The sequence below is a fragment of the Podarcis tiliguerta genome (genome assembly GCF_965153285.1).
Source record: "Podarcis tiliguerta genome assembly, chromosome: 3".
Classification (NCBI taxonomy): domain Eukaryota; kingdom Metazoa; phylum Chordata; class Lepidosauria; order Squamata; family Lacertidae; genus Podarcis; species Podarcis tiliguerta.
In genome coordinates, this window is record NC_139536.1 from 104,806,494 (window position 1) to 104,821,677 (window position 15,184).

At 45.0% G+C, this 15,184-nt stretch overlaps 2 long non-coding RNA genes across 5 annotated transcripts in view; one reads left to right on the forward strand and one right to left on the reverse strand.

Annotated features, from left to right (window-relative positions):
• The window catches only part of LOC310673576, a 163,680-nt gene that overhangs the window by 63,763 nt on the left and 84,733 nt on the right, over positions 1 to 15,184 (reverse strand). The gene's annotated exons all lie outside the window — the stretch shown is intronic.
• LOC310673553 overlaps positions 1 to 15,184 on the forward strand; it is a 28,472-nt gene that overhangs the window by 12,965 nt on the left and 323 nt on the right. For all 4 annotated transcript variants that reach the window (XR_014509094.1, XR_014509095.1, XR_014509096.1 and 1 more), the window contains 2 exons: positions 484 to 540; positions 12,976 to 13,223. This is a non-coding gene — a long non-coding RNA (uncharacterized lncRNA). The remainder of the gene's footprint in view (positions 1 to 483; positions 541 to 12,975; positions 13,224 to 15,184) is intronic.

Sequence of the window (15,184 nt, forward strand, 5' to 3'; positions counted from 1 at the left end):
TTTAAATGTTCCTTTGGTTGTCCTTGAATCTTCCCAACACACTTGCTGTCCTCTCCTGCCAAGCCAGTATGGTGTGCCACACCCTTTGAGAATCATGCCCTAGAGGGATCTCTTATTTATATTCATATTATTATTCTCCAGTGCTCAAACTTTCTATTAAGCTAGTCTATCCCTCCCAAAAGCCAGCTGTCTGGGTGACTGGTTTGCTCGTGGACCAGTTCTAAATATGGCACCGTAAGTCAGTCTCCAACCAGAACGTCTGCAAAATGGCAGATGATTAGAGTTCAGGCTTAGAACCACAACAATGCCTACTTCTTACATAACCTCAAACTTTGGGAAGGGGCATAATGTGGCGGTGGTCCCTCTAAAGAAATCTCTCTGCTGTCATTAGATCTCCCACGGCTTTCAATGAGATAAATGGCCTTTGCTCGTGAATTTAGGTTGTCTCCGTTCAGGGTGTTGAGTTTTCTATTTCCTTTGAAGATACAATCACAAACATTTGGCTGGACGAGGAAGGGGGAAGCCACAACCTGAATCCAGGTAGCACACTATATTGTTGTTTTGATCTTTATCACTTTTATTCTGTGTGGTTATTTTATTGTTAGTACCCTCTTTGAGAACTGAAAAGGAATAGGCTATAAATTCTTTAAACAAACAGCTGGACTGGGGATATAGAAATTGTGCTGTTGCTAAATCCTAGACAGATAGAAGAAGCGGAAAAGAAGCAAAAATGAAATACACTGTATATGCAGCCTCTGTTGTAGTTGCTGAGGTATTTGGATCTCTTGCATCCTCTTACTACCTTTTCCAATTGATTATATAATCCATTTTATAATTTTTTAAAATGCCTACAGTGTATTATTTAGAGTAGTCCTATGCCCATATATATTTATAAAGGCTGGCCCTGTCATTAGGCAGTGGGAAGAAGCCATCTCAGGCAGCAGGTGCTGAGGGCCAGGGAGCACACAGAATATGTCACACAGCCTATTCTGTAGCCCCCAGACCAGCATGCTGCCCTTAGCTGCAATGGAGGAGGTTCTCCCATTACCAGTGTTGAAGTAGCATTCAACTGCTAGGCTTACAGACCAAGTGTCCCTATTTTCCAGGGACAGCCCCATATTTACAGAAGCCATCCTGGTTTCTTGCAATGTCCTGCGTTTCCTTAGGACGTCCCTATTTTCATCGGAGAAATGTTGGAGGGTATGGACTTATTCCACCCCACAAGCCAAGGAGATAAGTAAATATACAACCTTTAAAAGACCTCTGAAGGTAGCCCTGTATACAGAAGTTTTTTAAAGGTTTAGTTTTTTTAAATGTTTTTATATATGTTGGAAGCTGCCCAGAGTGGCTGGGTCAACCCAGTCACATAATAAATAATAATAATAATAATAATAATAATAATAATAATAATAATAATAATAATAATAATTTATACCCTGCCCATCTGGCTGAGTTTCCCCAGCCACTCTGGGCAGCTCCCAATCCAGTGTTAAAAACAATACAGCACTAAATATTAAAAACGTCCCTAAACAGGGCTGTCTTCAGATGTCTTTTAAAAATAGGATAGCTGCTTCTTCCTTGACATGTGGAGGGAGGGTGTTCCACAGGGCGGGTGCCACTACCAAGAAGGCCCTCTGCCTGGTTTCCTGTAGCCTCACTTCTCGCAGAGAGGGAACCGCCAGAAGGCCCTTGGCGCTGGATCTCAGTGTCCGGGCTGAATGATGGGGGTGGAGACACTCCTTCAGGTATGCAGGACCGAGGCTGATTAGTAGTACAGTGGTACCTCAGAAGTCAAATGGAATCTATTCTGAAAGCCTGTTCGACTTCCAAAATGTTCAGAAACCAAGGTGCAGCTTCTGATCAGCTGCAGGAAGCTCCTGCAGCCAATCGGAAGCCACGGAAGCCTTGTCGGACGTTCGGCTTCCAAAAGAACGTTCGAAAACCGGAACACTCACTTCTGGGTTTGCAGCGTTCAGGAGCCAAAACGTTTGAGTTGCGAGGTGTTCATCAACCAAGGTATGACTGTAGTAGTATTATTGACAAAGACACCCCTATTTTCACTGGAGAAATATTGGAGGGTATGGGCTTACCGTCTTTTGTACACCACTGATTGGAGGAAGTGGAGGTGACGCCATCTTACCTTTTTCCTCAGGTAGCAAAATAAATGTTTTGGGCAGCCTTGTCACATTATGTAGGGTATATAGGCCAGCTACTGGACATTTTAATATTGTGATCATAACTAGCACTTTTACAGCACTGTACTTTTCTGCAGCGGTTTGTAGCTTGTCAGGCTTAGAACATCTCAGTGCTGAAGTCTCCAATGAAGCAAGTAGACATAGGAAGGATGGGCCAAAAGAAAGGCATTTCTTATGTCAAGGAAACACTTCAGATACTCCGATTTGATCTCAGCCTCCCTCCCTCCCTCCCTCCCTCCCTCCCTCCCTCTTAAAAAAAAAAATGAAAATGAAAATCCCTGAGAAGAAGTTTGCCTGCCAGCCCTCATGTTATCAGAACGATTTAACATTGACTTACGCTCACAGAGCCTATAAATCTTGACTAACAGCTTAACATGTGAGGCATTTGATGTGTCTGGGAACCTGCCGTATGAAAGAAATTAGCTGTAAAAAAGGAGCAAAATGCCTATTCCCATGGGAATACTCTGTTCAGCTTCTAATAGATCATTTGTTCATTTGGAAGATGACTTGTTCGTCAAAGTAAAATAGCAGCTTGCTTTTCAAAAAAAGGGGGGGAGAGAGAAAAAGGGGGAAGCTTTCTACCACTTTCACAGGAAATGCGGTGCTAAGGGCCAATAGACAGAGCAAATCATCATATTAATTACACGGTCAGTAAACATTTGCTCTCCCATGTTTCTTAAAGACTTGGATGTTTCCTGAACGGAGACCAGCAGTGGAACCGGCTCCGGTTAGTTGTAACCAATCTGGAAGATGAATGGTGACAGAGCAGCTCCTCAACAGAAGCACAGTCTATTTTAGCAAGAGGGGGTTTAGACTTAGGCCAGCATTGTCCAAATGCTAAAAGACAAAGGTGCGGGGCTGTCCAGTGCTTTTTCCCTAAAAAAAATGTTTGCATGTTGAGGTTCCCAAGCCACCCCAATAACTCACACATCACACATAATTTTTGTTTAAGGGTTTTGGCATAATTTAAATACATTTATTTAAATACATAACTGTGAGTGGTTGCTTAGGCATTGGTTATGACTATCTGTCCCCCCCACCCAGTGACAGAACTGACTTCCGGATTCCAGCGGAAGCCAGTCAGGGAAAACAATATCGGGGAGAAATGAAGCTGGGCACCAGACCCTCACCTCTGCCCGCATGCTCCCAGAGGCCAAGCCCGATGCCAGGGACTTGGATGAAAGCATGGCAAGCCCCCGGATTCCTTTAACGGAATTCGCTTGCAGCACCAGCCTTGGAGGGGTAGGCACTTACCCCTCCACCAACCAATTTTTAAACCTATGCCTAACCGCAAACCTTACGAGTTGTGACAATTTGCTACGCAGTAGGCAAAAACCAAATGGCTCCAGCCAATCAGCCAAATGGACAAAATTCCTGCCAGGCACCTGCCCCAAAGCAGATTACCCCATGACAGGCATAGCAAGGTCAAGCGCAAAATCCCCATTTCAGGGAGGGTGGGCGGGTGATCCAATGCACACAGCAAAAGAGGATGCTCAAAGCTGCGTGTCCTGTATTTAAAACCTTTGAGCCCAACCCACAAATTGGCAACATCAAAATCTCCCCAGAAACACAAGTACCCAATCACAGCCTGTGGCCATCCAAACAGAGCAGCCCAGCGACAGTGGGGTGGCCTGCTAGACTCCACCGCAACACGTGCTCTCTATTAGTGAGAACACGCTTTAGGGGTACTCTCATTTTCCTACTCATATTGAGATACTGCTCCTCAATGAGGCCAAACTTAGATTGACGAAATTTTGGGGGGTATGTGTCCCCCTGCGTCCCCCCAGGAAAAAATCACTGGGGCTATCCAAATAAAATTATTTTGGGGCACAACCTGAGCACACATGCTTCCATCCGCATATTATAAATGCTAGTGGGAAGGGTGGTAAATGGATGGTAAGACTTCTTCTTTTTAAAAAATATAATTTTATTTGATTTTACAAATATAAAATTATAACAATACAATCGCACATCTCAACAGTTAAAATATTCCCTCGAATCTCTGGACTTCCCACCTTCTCCTACATGGGTCCTTTTGTTAAACATTTTCTACTGTATCTTTTCCAATAATCTATATTTTATATAACTCCATTGTCTCCGTAGCACAAGTGTTATCGCAATCCTGCTGGTGTTTTCATCTGCTTACAGTGGCCTCCAAGATAAATCACAATTTCCCCCATTCTTTGTTAATGTTTTAGTCTTGGTTCCTGAGCTTTCTGGTCAGTTTTGCCATTTTGGCATAGTCCAACAGTTTAATTTGCCATTCTTCTCTATTAGGGACTTTATCTTCTTTCCATCTCTGGCCTAATAGCATCCATGCAGCTGTCATTGCATACATAAAAAGTCTTTTCTGCTCCCTTGGAATATCTACACCTACAATTCCTAATAGAAAAGCCTCTGGTGTTGTTGTTGTTGTTTTGTTGTTTGGCTTTTTAATAAAAGTTAATTTAAACTTTTTAAAAAATCATTATATATCATTTCCCAGAATGCTTTTATTACCTTGCACTTCCACCACATATGATAAAAGGTGCCTTGATGGTAAGGCTTCAGTCCCAGCCTCACTTACTTAGGAGTAAGCCCAATTGACTTCACTAGGACTTACTTATGAGCAGACACAATTTGGGTTGTGTTTTTGGACACCAGTGGGTTTGCTTCCTTCACCCACACAAGAGAGAGCTTTCCCGGAAGCTACCGTTACGTAAAGAAAGAGTGGCTCATTTATGGCTGGAGGTGGGTGAATCTGTCAATGCTCAGTTTCTCATTTTTTTCCCCAAACTTACGTTCAGTTCTCCAAATTTCCATGTCATTAAAAAAAAAGTCCTCATGAAAATTCTTCAGCATTTTAGTGTGGGTTTCTCTCAATATACATGTTTCTGGATAGCGATTTCCCCACTATGATGCCTTTTTTTGTATACCGTATGTGTTTTCATACACATTACCTGGATGACGAGTTGCAAGGCAAAAACTGGAGAAGTGCAATTTCTGAAGGGTGGCTGGGTTTGGGGTTGACTAAGTGTGAATTAGATATCTCACGAAGCAGTGGCAAGGGCTGAGCAAAACATGACTGACTGATGGTCTGCTTTCTGCAGGTAGTTCTGAAGCACATGTGTTCCTCAAGCTTCTATAACCCTAATGGCTTATCATCTTCAGTCTAATATGGGACTGAAAATCTATTTATAGTCGTACCTTGGATCCCAAACGCCGCAAACCCAGAAGTGATTGGTCCAGTTTGTGAATGTTCTTTTGGAACCCGAGCATCTGATGAGGCTTCCACGGCTTCTGATTGGCAGCAGGAGCTTCCTGCAGCCAATCAGAAGCTGTGATTTAGTTTTTGATCGTTTTGGAAGTCAAACGGACTTCAAGAATGGATTCCTTTCGACTTCCAAGGTACAACTGTATTACTGTTACTCTGATTATTGTTCTGATTATCATCTATTATATACTGATTATTTATTACTATTATGGAGGTGGTGATTAATGTGGCACTCAAAGTGGCTCCTGAGCAATTTACAAATATGGAACCAAACACCAAAACATCAGCACACATAACTAAAAAAAGGAACAGTCAAACCAAAACACTGAAAAAAACACCCACAGTGGAAATTTCTGCAATAACCATGTGTTAGTTGATCATACACACAAGTTTTCCTTTTGTGTACATTATGGATTGAGTATCATATGAGAACATTTCTTTAGCCCTTTCAAGAGTTCAGAGCATTTTAACTGCATTATCTGGTTGTAATCCTTACAACAACCCTGTAAGAAATAGCAGTACAGTGGTACCTCAGGTTAAGAGCTTAATTCATTCTGGAGGTCTGTACTTAACCTGAAACTGTTCTTAACCTGAGGTACCACTTTAGCTAATGGGGCCTCCCGCTGCTGCTGCACCACCAGAGCATGATTTCTGTTCTCATCCTGAAGCAAAATATATATGCCCAACAGGGGTAGTCGGTGCAGTGACTTCAAGATGTTGTTGGGTTCCAGCTCTCATCAACCCCAGCCAACATGACCAATGGGCAGGCATGGTGGGACCATCTGAAGGGCACCATTATGACTACCCCTATTCTACATGAATATGGTGCTGTTCAGCACTGAAACTATCTTCAGATCAAGATCCAGAGGTATCAGCAATTGCTATCTACTCTTTTAGATTTTGTTGTTTTGCAGTATTATTGTACAGTGGTACCTCTGGTGAAGAACTTAATTCATTCCAGAGATCCGTTCTTAACCTGAGGTACCACTTTAGCTAATGGGGCCTCCCGCTGGTGCTACACCGCCAGAGCACGATTTCTGTTCTCATCCTGAAGCAAAGTTCTCAACCCGAGGTACTGTTTCTGGGTTAGCGGAGTCTGTAACCTGAAGCGTCTGTAACCTGAAGCATCTGTAACTCAAGGTACCACTGTATTATTTTCCTCCATATTGCAGATGGAAGAACTGAGGATCTCTGTGTGTGTCTTGCCTACATTGATTATTATCACCCTTGATCTGCAGACTTCCTAAATATTTAGCCACTTACAGAGAGAGAGGTCAAAGTTAGAAGGCTGATACTATTTTATTGGGAAGAATCAGCTGAAGTATTTGTTATGTGATGTTTGTAACCAGCCTGCAATACTAGTGAAAGAATGTGTACCTTCCTAAATGCACACACACAGAGGGAGAGAGAGAGAGAGAGAGAGAGAGAGAGAGAGAGGAACTAATGATGGCAGAATTTTCTATTGGCCTTTCACCAACTATATTTAACCACTTTATTTTCACCTCTGTTGATGCTTTAACTGCTTCCACGAGGTATTATGGACAATCTGCCATTTCTCCACCAAAATTTGAAGAACAGCACACAAATGGCAGCAGATTTATAAACACAGCGAAAGCACCAGAGCTTCCTCCATTACTCTGTCATCAAAGATATCAGCCCTAGGTTGCGCTCTGAGCATTAGCCCATGTAGCCTGATATGAGTTCATGAGCCAGGAATTCAAAACACTAACCAGCTGTGGGAACCCGGGAAGGAGCCTGTCACACTAAATGGTATCCAGATTAGAGCTGTGAGAATTTGGGAAAGCCCATCTCACAAACAAGACTGCTCATTTAGCCCGAGAGGTGAAAGGGAGGGGGGTTGACAGGAGGGGACTGTGGGAGAGAGAAGAAAATAGTTCTTCAGTCCTTATGGTCTTCCTTCACTTAAAAGTGACAAGTTCTACATTCGCTCTGTAACCGACTTACTGTTTACCAGTACAGTGGTACCTCAGTTGCCGAACTGTTCTGGAAGGCCATTTGACTTCTGAAACGTTTGATAACTGAGGCACAAAGGGCGGCCTGCAAAGTCAATGGAGAAAATTGGGAAAAACACAGCAGAAACCATTTGACTTCTGAAGCGTGTTCAAAAATGGAAGCATTTACTTCTGGGTTTTCGGCGTCCGAAAACCAAAACAACATCTGAGACGCTCGAAAACTGAGGTACCACTGTATTTGTTTTACTCGCTGTGGGTAAAAGCCTCAGTGCCTAGGGCTTGCCAATCGAAAGGTCGGCGGTTCGAATCCCGCGGCGGGGTGCGCTCCCGTTGTTCAGTCCCAGCGCCTGCCAACCTAGCAGTTCGAAAGCACTCCCGGGTGCAAGTAGATAAATAGGGACCGCTTACTAGCGGGAAGGTAAACGGTGTTTCCGTGTGCGGCTCTGGCTCGCCAGAGCAGCAATGTCACACTGGCCACGTGACCCGGAAGTGTCTCCGGACAGCGCTGGCCCCCGGCCTCTTGAGTGAGATGGGCGCACAACCCTAGAGTCTGTCAAGACTGGCCCGTACGGGCAGGGGTACCTTTGCCTTTATCATCCCCACCCCCAACACACTCTCCTCTGGGGAACTGCTTTGAACAGCATTTTAGCTTCAAAAAACAACCTTGTGAGGTAGGTTAGCCTGATTGATGCTCACTGCTGCTGCCTCAGTGAGTTTCACTGCTGTGAAGTGATTCATACCTAGGCCGGTCTTCCATTTCAAAACCAATGGCAGGCATTGGCGGAGCAGAATTTTAAGAATCCAAACCCTCCAACAACCCACAGAAAAAAATGGGATGCGGGTCTTTTGGGCCCTGCATGAGTCACGTGACTTGCATGAGAGCGCAGCCCTCCAAAACTGGCGTCTTTGGGGGCTGCACTCTCACGGGAGCCCAAACAGAACATCCCAGGATCCAATAAGAAGCCGGGGGGGGCCTCTGTAATTCCAGGACATCCTGCTAAAAGCAGGAGAGTTGATGAGTATGAGAATCCATACTTCTCAGCGCCCATTTTGGCAACTAACACATCCCATACATTGTGTATCAGCCAGAGAAAGGATATTTTGAGAAGAGATGAGGGGGAAATTTGATTGAGTTGGCTGTTTAATACAGACCTACCTACTCTGCATTTCCTGGACCAAAAAATCATCACCACAGAATCATGCAGCCCTCCTTCCAAATTTGCACTTTTCTGAATTCAGCCGTGCTCCAGCTCAAAGAGACATGCCGTCGACTCACAACTTGTGCACATTTAACTTGCACAATCACAGATTTCTGCGCTTGGCAGCCAGCCAGCTGCAATCGTGCAAATGAAACGCATGAAAGGCAGGGACAATTAAGACAGAGCTGTTCCACCAGGCCTTTGGTCAGGGCGCAGCCTGACCCCCTCCTCTGGCAATCTGCACAGGGTCTTGCTTGCTGGTTGCCATCAATTTGTTTTTGATTGATTTTATGGTGAAAAGTTTTTAGAATGTTGGATTGTTTTGATTGTTGTTAGCCGCCCTGAGCCCAGCTTTGGCTGGGGAGGGCAGGGTATAAATAAAATTTATTATTATTATTATTATTATTATTATTATTATTATTATTATTATTATTATTATTATCTTCCAGGAGCCTCCCAGAGCCTAGTAAGCAAAACGAAGAGCTTTAAACTTGGAACTGGGGAAGCTACCATGTTTGTCCTGCTTGAGAAATATGAACAGCAACAGCTCATCTCTCTCATTCATTTTTGCTTTCCTTTTTTGCTATCCACACGGGCAACCCAGTTGCAGTACGGTCTCTTTTGGCAGAATTCTGTCTGAAGGGAGGGTTGTCTCATCTTCTGGAAGTCAGATCTGCTGAGGTTCTGTACATATTGAGCCAGCCATGATGTCTGGCATGCAGGTGCTTGAGTTACAGCTAGCTAGCTACAGAGACAGCCAGATTTCAGGCAGGGAGGCTGAGCGAGGAGAGAGACCACCCATGGTGTTATTATACATAAGAGAAGGAGATGGAAGGAGAGAGAGACTGATGCGACACACCCACCCAACAATGAACTCCAGGCTTGGGGCAAAGCTATCAAGCTCTCTTTCAATCTGAGTTACTATCTATCCTTCTCCATAACAGAAGACTGCCCCTTCCACAACTGAAAGCTCTCCTCCCCCCTCACAGATATGGGATCAAATCCCTAAACAGCCTTGGCCCTGTATACCTGAAGGAGCATCTCTACCCCCATCGTTCAGCCCAGACCCCGAGGTCCAGTTCCAAGGACTTTCTGACAGTTCACTCACTGAGAGAAGTTGCAAGGAACAAGGCAGGGGGCCTTCTCAGCAGTGGCACCCACCTTGTGGAACACCCTCCTGGTAGATGTCAAGGAGATGAAAAACTATATGACTTTTAGAAGGCATCTGAAGGCAGCTCTGTATGGGGAAGTTTTCAATGGTTGATGTTTTGTTGTGTTTTTAATACAGTGGTACCTCAGTTTTCGAACGTAATCCGTTCCAAAAGATCATTCGAGTGCCTAAACATTCAAAAACCGAAAACTCAGTACGGAAGCCTCAAAACGGAAAACTCCTTACGGAAAACTCAATACAGAAGCCGTGCGGCACGTTTAACTTCCAAGGCGAGTTTGAAAACCGAAGCATTTACTTCCGGGTTTACAGCGTTCAAAAGCCAAAATGTTCGAAAACAGACACGTTAGAAAACTGAGGTATCACTATATTTGTCACAGCTAATGTTGGAGCTGTACGTCACATACAGGCTCTTCGAGGTTGTCATCGTGAGGCTGTCATCATTAACATGAAAGCGGATGTTCAAAGGTAGATGTTTCCAGAAGTGGCCTTTTTCCTGGACACTCGGCTATTGACCCTGAACAGAGAAGCCAGAGAAAGAGAGAGAGAATGCCAGAAAACCTTCAGAGGTTCTGCGGCCAGGGCTATGCACTCTGATTGATGTTACACCTGTTGAGACCTGTGGGAGCGGAGGACGGCATGCGTCTAATGAAACCCTCATTTGTGACTTCCCCTCTTGTTATAGCTGAGCCTCTTTAGCCTCTAAACTTTGCTCTAGACTTGGGCGGCTGCGGGGGGAGAGGGGGAGCGATGACAAACTGCTTTCTTCTGTCAACATTCTAATTGGCCTGATAATGAAACAAAATAAATACCCAAGTTAGAGGGATTTGAAATCCAATTTATTTTTGTTTTACTCCCCCAAACGTGTCTGCTGCAGGGTTTTTTTCTGTGAAAATTCAATAAAAACAAAGCCATGAAAATAAATACCCATGGTCCAGGAAAACATACACACTCACCCCACCCACCCAACATTTCTCCAATGAAAATAATAATAATAATAATAATAATAATAATAATAATAATACCCTGCGCATCTGACTGGGTTGCCCCAGCCACACTGGGCAACTTCCATCATATATAAAAACATAATAAAACATTAAACATTAAACAACTTCCCTATACAGGCTGCTTTCAGATGTCTTGTAAAGGTTGTATAGTTACTTATCTCCTTAGCTCTGGGGACACATAACTCCATAGCCTCCAACATCTCTCCGATGAAAATACGGACGTCCTAAGGAAAAGGGACGCAGGTGGAGCTGTGGGTTAAACCACAGAGCCTAGGCCTTGCCAATCAGAAGGTCGGCGGTTTGAATCCCCGCAACGGGGTGAGCTCCCGTTGCTCGGTCCCTGCTCCTGCCAACCTAGCAGTTCGAAGGCACGTCAAAGTGCAAGTAGATAAATAGGTACCGCTCCGGCGGGAAGGTAAACAGCATTTCCGTGTGCTGCCCTGGTTCGCCAGAAGCGGCTTAGTCATGCTGGGCACATGACCCGGAAGCTGTATGCTGGCTCCCTCGGCCAATAAAACGAGATGAGCGCCACAACCCCAGAGTCGTTCACGACTGGACCCTTTACCTTTACCTTTATCTTTTTAAGAAAAAGTGGGACATTCCAGCATCAAATCAGAAACTGGGACTTCTTCTGTAAATCCCTGGAAAATAGGGACACTCCTACTTTCCGATCTGACCTCCTTCCAGTTGAGTAGCTGCTGCATACTGGGATACATACATACATCATTATATTTGTATGCCGCCTTTCCAAAGTTAAAACTAGTGCTTTTTTTTTTTTTAAGGAAAAAAGGTGCCAGTACTCACCATGAAGTTGTAACAGCAAGTGCCAAACTTTTAATAAGGGGGAGGGGGAGGTGTCGGGAATGTGTACCCCAGAAAAGTATGGGGCGCAGGTGGCGCTGTGGTCTAAACCATTGAGCCTCTTGGGCTTGCCTATCAGAAGGTCAGTGGTTCGAATCCCCATGATGTGGTGAGCTCCTGTTGCTCTGTCCCAGCTCCTGCCAACCTAGCAGTTCAAAAGCACGCCAGTGCAAGTAGATAAATAGGTACTGCTGCAGCGGGAAGGTAAACAGTGTTTCTGTGCACTCTGGTTTCCATCACGGTGTTCCATTGCACCAGAAGTGGTTTAGTCATGCTGGCCACATGACCTGGAAAGCTGTCTGCGGACAACGCCGGCTCCCTTAGCCTGAAAGCGAGATGAGCGCCGCAACCCCATAGTCACCATAGTCACTGCAGGGGGAAAAAAGCACTGGTTAAAACCATGCTAAAGGCAGCACACGACATGAAAATATCACATAATTACAAACATAACAAAAGTATAAAAGTATGCAGTGGTACCTCAGGTTAAGTACTTAATTTGCTCCGGAGGTCCGTACTTAACCTGAAAGTGTTCTTAACCTGAAGCACCACTTTAGCTAATGGGGCCTCCTGCTTCTGCTGCACCGCCGGAGCACGATTTCTGTTCGCATCCTGAAGCAAAGTTCTTAACCCAAGGTACTATTTCTGGGTTAGCGGAGTCTGTACCTGAAGCGTATGTAACCTGAAGCGTATGTAACCTGAGGTACCACTGTAAATGAGACATCAAAAAGTACACGACCAAATTAGACCATTTCCAAATAAATCCTAATAAGGTCTAGAATAAAGATACAAAATAATAATGTCAAAAATAGCAACAGCCTCCAATAAAAATTCCTAAACAATAGAGAGGGGTGAGGCAGTGGTGGGTTCTGCATGGTGCAAACATGCCAGCTCTGCTGTTGTATTAGCACCATGCTGCCTTCCCTATGGCCCTTCTCCATCCCAGTATGCAGTAGCAATTCTACCAGAGTGAGGTCGGGTAAATGTCACAGCCATACCGCACCATTTGTTACTGTATGTTCTGTTTACACCAATGCATTGCTTCCGACTCCTACAGAAAAAGTTGAACCACCTGCGGCCTTTAGTGTGGCAGTCCCTGCCCTGTGGAACTCCTTGCCACTAGAGGTTTGGCAGGAAAGCTCCCTGCTTTCTTTTGGACCTCTTTAACAAACTGCACTGTTTAGGCAGGCGTTTGGGATGTGAACGTTTTCTCTTTCTTTCTTTCTTTCTTTAACCGACTAGGTTGTTTTTTTTTAAATGTTTTTGCTGTTCATGTGTTTTTATGCTGAACATCACCTTATTTCATTTTATTTTTCTTTTAGGAAAGTGTGGTTGCTAAATATTTACATGAAGCAAAAAAACAAAGAAATTTAGCAGCCCTCATCCTGATTTCATGTGGGTGCGGGAAGCCTGGAGGGAGAGAAGAATGGTGGTTTGGAGGGAAATGGAGTTTAAAACAAGACAAAACTGCAATGGAGAGGAGAGTTGTGGAAAAGGAATCCTCTTTGAGCAATCCGTTCAGACCTCTGGAAAGAATAACCAGTCTCTCTACCAGCCGACTGCTAGTTAGGTAAGTAGGAAAGCAGAAAGGGTCTCACAGAGAGATGTGGAAGTCATAGCTCACATCCATAACCACACATTTAAAGTACCTTTGTAGCATTTTAACAGTTCTGGTTCCCCCTCAAAAGAATCCTAGGAACTGATGGAAATGTAAAGAGAAAGAAGGTTCTTTTTATCATATGTGGTGGTCTTGTAAAAAGGGAACCCTGACCATTGGGTCCAGTCGTGGACGACTCTGGGGTACAGCTGGCGTACAGCTTTCGGGTCATGTGGGCAGCATGACTAACCCGCTTCTGGTGAACCAGAGCAGCGCACGGAAACGGAGCGGTTGGTGTGTTTCTTCTTGGTTGGTTGGTTGGTCAGTCAGTCAGTTAGTCGATCGGTCAGTCGGTTGGTTGCTCATTCAGTTGTTTGGTTGCTTGGTTGGTTGGTTGGTCGGTCGGTTAGTTGGTTGGTTGGTTGGTTGGTAATTCAGTTGGTTGGTTGGTTGGTTGGTTGGTTGGTTAGTTGGTTGGCCGTTCGGTTGGTTGATTGATTGGTTGGTTGGTCGGTCGTTTGGTTGGTTGGTTGGTCAGTTGGTTGGTTGGTCATTCAGTTGGTTGGTTGTTTGTTTGGTTGGTTGGTCGGTCGGTTGGTTGGTTGGTCAGTTGGTTGCTTGGTTGGTTGGTCATTCGGTTGGTTGGTCGGTTAGTCGGTTGGTCGGTCTGTTGGTTGGTTGGTTGGTCGGTTTTTCAGTCAGTTGGTCGGTCGGTTGGTCATTCAGTTGGTTGGTTGGTTGGTTGGTTGGTTGGTTGGTTGGTCGGTTGGTTGGTTGGTAATTCAGTTGGTTGGTTGGTTGGTTGGTTGGTTGGTTGGTTGGTTGGTTGGTCGGTCAGTCGGTTGGTTGGTCATTCAGTTGGTTGGTTGTTTGGTCAGTTGGTCGGTTGGTCAGTTGGTCGGTCAGTTGGTTGGTCATTCAGTTGTTTGGTTGGTTCGTTGGTCGGTCGGTTGGTTGGTCGGTTGGTTAGTCAGTTTGTTGGTTGGTTGGTTGGTTGGTAGGTCGGTCGGTCGGTCGGTCGGTGAGTCGGTTGGTTGGTCATTTGGTAGGTTGGTTGGTCGGTTGGTTGGCCGTTCGGTTGGTTGGTTGGTTTGGTTGGTTGGTTGGTTGGTCGTTCAGTCAGTATGGTCGGTCAGTTGGTTGGTCGGTTGGTTGGTTGGTCAGTTGGTCAGTCGGTTGGTCGGTCAGCTGGTCGATCTGTTGGTTGGTTGGTCGGTTGGTTGGTTGGTTGGTCGGTTAGTTGGTTGGTCACTCGGTCAGTTGGTTGGTCATTCAGTTGTCAGAGCGGTACCTATTTATCTACGTGCACTTTGACGTGCTTTCGAACTGCTAGGTTGGCAGGAGCAGGGACCGAGCAATGGCAACTCACCCCATCGCGGGGATTCGAACTGCTGACCTTCTGATCGGCAAGTCCTAGGCTCTGTGGTTTAACCCACAGCACCACCCGTGTCCACTTTTCCTTAGGATGTCCATATTCTCATTGAAGAAATGCTGGAGCCGTCTGAAGGCAATCCTGTATAAGGAAGGTTTTTTAAATGTTTAATGTTCTATTATGTTTTTATATCTCTTGGAAGCTGCCCAGGATGGCAGGGGCAACCCAGTAAGATGTGTAGGGTATAAATAGTAAAATTATCATTATGGAATGGGACACCATCGGAGAAATGTTGGTGGGTATGTATTTTTGTCTGTGTAAGGTTGCCAGGTCTCTCAAGGCTCTGGGTGACATTCAAGGGGTGGACTCTGGGAGATCTTGAGAAGCAATTGGTAGTTCCCCAACAGAGTGGAGAATGTTCAGTTTATATTAAGATTGAGGTCTGGTGGGGAGAAAGGACCATTCTTGGGTGGTCAAGCAAAGTGCCAGGTTGTTCCCAGTGGGCCCTGGTGGACATCGGGAAATGGAGCTAAAAGCAAATGCGCTTAAGCCAAGACTCCAT